Genomic DNA, 6,434 nt, shown 5'->3' with positions numbered 1-6,434 from the left:
GCACATCCAAGACCATAAAACATATGGCAAGATAATAATATAAGAGCGACTGATCGCTCCAAGATAAGTCTTATACCGATTTATATTGGCGTGATTGTAATTTATTAGGTCTACGTATATGCCTAATGCCACTCTCTTAAGGTCGATTTAAATGATGAAAACCCCTGGCAAAATATACAGTTATATTATATTATATTTTATTGTCGAGCTATTAAAATACCAATTTCTTCACTCGGACATCCACAATTCATCAATTTTTAAATATATATTCACATACTTTGACTATTAGCTGAAGTCTTGCATCTTAGGATCAAATTTATTAAGATTTATATGCTTTTAAAGTTCTGTGATTTACATTTTTAGCTCCATCAATTATTTAATTGTTTCGAGTGTTGGATACTGTCAAATTTGAATTATTTCGAAGAAGAAACCTTTCTCTGTTGGGCTTTTTCTAGTTTTCTAAAAAGGATTTAAATATAATTAACCGAACTTTCCTATCATTTTTAATCAGAGGAAATAAGAAGATAGCATATGGCTCATTTGGTAAAATGCTTGAATTTTGTTCCCCAAGAGTTACAACTTCTTACTATCATCGGTTAAAATCCCCTAACGAGTGAAAGTTTAGTAAACCTGCGCTGTTACCCTCACCTCAAATCTTTCGAGAATTGCATTTTTTGCTCATCTCTTCGTATATAATTATTCATACCTTCTACGACTAAATCTATTAACAACTGATGTTAATTTTTCCAGAATTCTTTACATCATTGGTAATTAACTTCAAAATAAACACAGTAATACAAGAATCTGAAATTCAGTAGAGAAAGGCGTTTGACTTTCAGATGTAACCAGAAGGATCATTCCCAATTTGATAGTCAACTGATGATTATAACATGACTTTAAGTAACGCGCTTGGTTGAAAGTCAACTGCTTTATGTACGTAAAATGTACTTTATAGGTTAATTTAAGACAGAATGATTGTTGACTGTCCGTCAACGCGTGCGTCTAAAATGAAACTTATAGGTTAATTTAAGTCAGCTGATTGTTGAAATACCAGGTAAAGAACGTAAATCTTAAATCCTTTTTTATACTTTTTTTTATCACATATAAACGATTATTATATTCATAATGGTAGGGGGATGCCACCCCGGGCCGGGCCAGGGTCCCCGCTGTGAGCATGGGACAATTTTTTTTGACCTAGCATGAATGCCTTTCATTGTTCTGAGATTGAGACCTGTTACAATAACTGAAATTATCAAAGTATGACACAATTAAATTTAAATGAGCTGAATCAATTTCGTGATATAATTTTAGAATTATGGAAAAAAGTTCATAAAAATCGGTTAATATTTTCACTAAATTTGTCCAAGAAAATATATTACTGGACTACTTTGCAGCGTAACAAAAGTGCAATAACTATTGAAGTTATTAACCGATTTCTTTCTATCTTTTTCTAGTGTTCTCGTCATAGTCCAAAAAATTTAACGCTTCCTATTAAAATTCGCTAATGAATATTTAACTAAATTTTCCACTTTTCCTAATCGGCTCTAATTTTCCTATAATGGAAGGTCGAGCGCGACAAGCCAGCACATGCCCGCATCACAGGCTGTCAAGTGTCCCCCCTTCGGTTTAAGTAGTATGAAAAAAATTGGAGCGTGGCGGCCCTACCTACTTGGGTACTCTTCTAAAATCGCCAAAATCCGTTAAGTGTTTGCGCATCGCCGAATCACATTTCGCGCACGCCTTTCTGACAGCACAAATTGAATTTTAGAGCGCGCGAATGAAAATCATCCTAAACTCAACATACCTGTCAGTTAATCATCATATTACTCGTATAATCAGATAGGAGATGCTGCACTTAAATTCCATTTCTGGTTGAAATTAAGCGACTTACTTAATTTAATGCAAAAATGAAATTCAACTACATTTAAAATTCATCATCTTGTATTACTCTGGAGTGTATTTTAGAAAGTATGTCTTCCAATCATTAGAAAAGCAAAGTGCGTAGGGATACCAAAAATATTCTGTCTACTGTCACCGAATTTCGGCGAACCCAGTCCTCATTTCGAGCTTCTCTGAGGCTCAAAGAAAATATTTCTTCTTACTGAATTTCGGTGAACCTAGACACGGGCTAAAAATAACTATACTGTTAAAGTGAAAATATTTTAGGAAATTTTCAATTGAGTTCAATCACTTGAAGGGATATTTCAAATAAGGATTATAAATATATTTGGACATTTAAAAATATTCCAAGGCATTCTTAAGAGCTTTAAAAAGTTTCAAGTGATTTTAAAAGATTTCAAAATATTTGGAAGATTTTTTGTGGTTTTTAAAAGATTTCAAGGAATTTTTAATTGATTTAAATCATTTGAAGGTACTCCAAAAGATTTGCAATAAATAATATAATATTTTAAGGATTCCAAGGCATTTCCAAGGACTTGAAAAAAACTGCCATGCGGCTGTAAATACATTCCTAGAATCTCAGAGGATATGGGACGTTTTTACAGGACCTCTAAGGCAGCGTTTCCCAAACTTTTTTTGCATTTTCAGGGAGGGGCAGAGCCGCCACCCTAATATTTTTTTCCCTACTAGAACCCAAAGGGGATACTTGACTGTCGGGCATGTGGGAGGTTGCATGCTTCACGCGAGAGAATTAGAACCGGCTGAGAAAAATGAAAATATGTAAAAATATTAATAAATTAAATTTTAATTAGTTGAATCAATTTCCTAATCTAATTTTAAGCAAATGAAAATAAAATTGATGAAAATCGGTTAATATCTTCAATGCCAGTTGACAGTTCTTGTAATTTTGCATGTACTTAAAGATATGCTTAATTACTCGAAATGTGAACCTATTTTCATGAACTTTTTTTTCATTTTCTTAAAATTACACCAGGAAAACGATTCAGATAATTAGAATTGAATTGAGCCATGTCTTTAGGATTTTAGTTACTGAAACAGCTTTAAATCTAATGACAATGAAAGGTCCTTATAGCGGGGGGGGGGGGGCTGCCGAGTGGCTAGGCCCGGGCTGGCTTCCCCCTCGGGGGCTGCCCGACCCGGGGTAGCATCCCCCTGCCGGCGGCACTAATTTGAGAATCGCTGCGATAAGGTCACTCCAGTTTTTCTGAAATCACTGGAATTTTTTTCCAATTCCTTTGAATTCTTTCGAATGATCCTACATTGGTTTGCATTCACCTGGGATTCTTATGAAGCTAATCGAATTATTTTAAATTTAAAAAAACATTCACATTACTTTCACATTATTTTTCCGCCTGGGTTATTATTTTGGTTTAAATTTTTCACTTTTTCCTTTTCTTTAAGTAAATTAGTCTGTGGCAGTCCTGAGAATAATAAATAATTTATTTTAATTACATTTTTTATGTAAGATTGAAATGAAATCTACTTTCTTATAAATAATTTTGTGCAACGAAATCAGAGCATGAAAACGATTCAAAATTATAATACCAAACTAAATTCTTTTGGGCTTTATAATTGTTTTATTCCAGTTATAAAAGATTCTATATTATGAATTTTTTTTAATATTAGTGGTCAGGGAAAATGAATAATTAGTCGGGGAAAAGTCAGGGAATTCTGAAAATGTTTTTTCGCAGTCACTCTGTAAGAGCTGTAATTTAGTTTGTGCACTTTCTTTTAGTTTTTTTTATTCTAAATTTTGGTTTCAGGATTCGAAAAACTTAACTTGGAAATTTTTATTTCTACCCAATTTGAATATAATCACTCTTTTTCGTTTTGTTTATTAGCAATGTTTACACATCTCTTGATCGAAGGTTGCATCCGCGTTGGGACTTCGCCATAGGGGGGATGCACGCGGAGTCTACTGCATTAGAGAGAACGCTTCGTGGTTGGTAAAGGGCTTGGTGGGTTGGAGGGGGGAGGGTAAAGGGAGTGGGGGCAGTGGTGACGACGAGTAGTAGTATTTCCTTGGAGAGGTGAGGGCATCGCCCTGACCGTGACCTAGCCACCGCTCCTCTTCGTACTTCGCGGGCAAACACGTTTATATACGTGCCTCTTCGCGCAAACGCTTACGACCGTTTCGATGGCTTTTGGTTGCGACATAAGGACATATGTGTGTGGACAGCATGCCTATAAAAGAATTGTCTTTTTCAACCTTAAATACTACCACGAAACGTGAAAAATAGAAAAAAATACCAATTTTGAACCTTAAGATATTTTTAAATTCTTATTTAATATTTTATTTAGTACTTTGCAACGCAAGAATAACTTCAAGTTTGATCAATTTGTCTGACTTCGGACTCACGACACTATTGACACTTTCTAGATTTTTTTTTAAGGATGCATATATTTATTACTATTTTTAAAAATTAGACTGTTGCTGCTACTATTTTCTCAAATTGCTCGTTAATTTATTTATTCACTCTTATTTTTTAAATATTTTCAAACTTCTTCGCTGATTGGTTAAAATAACATATCCGCCATCTCAAAAACCAAAATTTCAAAATATATCAAGGAATTTCAAAATGTGTGAAGAAATATTCAGAAATATGACAAATTTCAAAGTAATTTGCAGGAATTAAAAGTATTTCAAGAGATTTGTATGGATTTTACCAGACCTACATTATTTTTGAGTTTCTCCAAAGACTTCAAAGATTTAAATAATCCCAAGGGATTTAAAAGCTTTTAGGATATTTTACAAAATTTCAAAAATTTCCAGGAATTTTGAAAGGATTTCAAAGATGTCAAGAGATTTTTCAGTGTTTCCAACAATTTCTAGAGAACTTAAGGAAGTAGATTGAACGGAAGGGAATTTTAACTCTCGTATAGAAATTTCAAAGGATTTATGCGAATTTCCGAAGATTTACAGGGGAAAAAAATTTCAAGAGGTATTTAAAACGATTTTTTTTAAAATTATATAGTTAACAAATTTGATATCGATTTTTGTGATTTGCCTTCAATTTCGGGTAAACGCTGGATTTGGTATCCAACCCTTAATGATCAAGAGCTGACTTTATTCCTTGAAAGATTTGTTATAATCTTGTCTTTTTTTGGATTCCATTAAAGAAATTTGTTCCTAAATATTAATTTTAATCAAACCCAACGAAACAGAATTGTAAAGAATCTTCAAAGAAATAAAACTAACTTTTGATCATTAGAATTGGATACGATTTTCTGCTTTTACCTAAACTTGAAGCCAAACACAAAAGTCCATATAGCTTTTGTAGAATACAAACTTTAACCTGAGCAGTTTTTCTTATGAAGCACGCTTAGATTTTTTCTTTAAAATGTACAGTAATTGACATTGGGTCTATTTTCGTCGATTTTATAAAACAAATAACATAACTTCAATTTGGAAGTGGACTATACAGAGTGAAGATCCTTAAAAAATGGGGGAGTTTTTCACTCGATTTTATTTGATTTCTGTAGGATTACTTGAGTTTTCATAAGATTTAAGGAATTTCAAAGGATTTAAAAAATTTAATGGTGTTTTTGGAAAAATCCAAACAGTTTAACGAAATTTAAATATTTTTAAGGGTTTCCAAGGGATTTCGTATGATTTCTGAAAATCTTAAAAAGTTTTAAAAAAGTGTTCAAGATATATATGATATATTTAAATGATTTCAAGGTAAATGGTAAGATTTGAAGGTGTTTCTACTTTTTTAAAGGAATTTTAAAGATTTCAAAAAAACTTAAAAAGATTGGCAAGTTTCCCAGGAATCTCAGAGGATCACCATCGATTTTAGGGGTTCTTAAATGATTTCAAATTTCTTTGCGTATTCTAGAGATTTTAAAGGTTTTCACGCGTTTCTATGGAATATGTATAATTGTATATTGTATAAATATGTTAAACAAGATCACAAATTGTCAACTCTATATAAAATTGAAACATTTGCATGTCACTATTTTCTTATTATTGTTCAACGTTTATACTACATAGAAAAAATAGCATTGGATCAAAAAAAAGTCGGTACGAATACGAAGGATACAGTATTATCATGATCCAAGAAAAATGGGTTCGACGTCTGATCGAATCTTAAATTCCGGTTCCGTTTAAGAGAAAATCAGACTTTTATTTTACTCCATCTTTGCTGCATGTAAAGTTATTTTTTGGTTTAAAAATCTTGGTTTAGGATTGAAAGCATTTCAAGATACTATCAGTTTAACTTTAAATGCTTTAAATCCTAAAAATATGAGAAAAAGTTTTTGTATGACCAAAACGTTTTTCGAATAACAAATATATTTTGCTGTCTCTTTGGAAAATATTTTATAAGGTGGATTCTCCAAAGCTTCTAGACTTTGAAATTTAGATATCCCTACTTGGTATCACTAAAGTTTTATTAATAAATATCAAAGTGTCTCATCGTCCCGAAAATTCGGGATGAGTAGTCAAATATTTTTCGTAAATTTGCAAGTTGTCCATCCTCTTTTCTAAGCTCTACCAATTTTTCGGGACTTAT

The 6,434-nt window shown here is 32.3% G+C and overlaps 1 protein-coding gene across 3 annotated transcripts in view; it reads left to right on the top strand.

Annotated features, from left to right (window-relative positions):
- Positions 1-6,434, top strand: part of LOC117176113 (golgin subfamily A member 6-like protein 22) — a 251,380-nt gene that overhangs the window by 148,912 nt on the left and 96,034 nt on the right. The window lies entirely within an intron of this gene.

Source organism: Belonocnema kinseyi, chromosome 7, assembly GCF_010883055.1.
Source record: "Belonocnema kinseyi isolate 2016_QV_RU_SX_M_011 chromosome 7, B_treatae_v1, whole genome shotgun sequence".
Taxonomy (NCBI): domain Eukaryota; kingdom Metazoa; phylum Arthropoda; class Insecta; order Hymenoptera; family Cynipidae; genus Belonocnema; species Belonocnema kinseyi.
The sequence above is the reverse complement of the archived record's forward strand: the minus strand, read 5'-3'. Positions and strand labels throughout refer to the sequence as shown.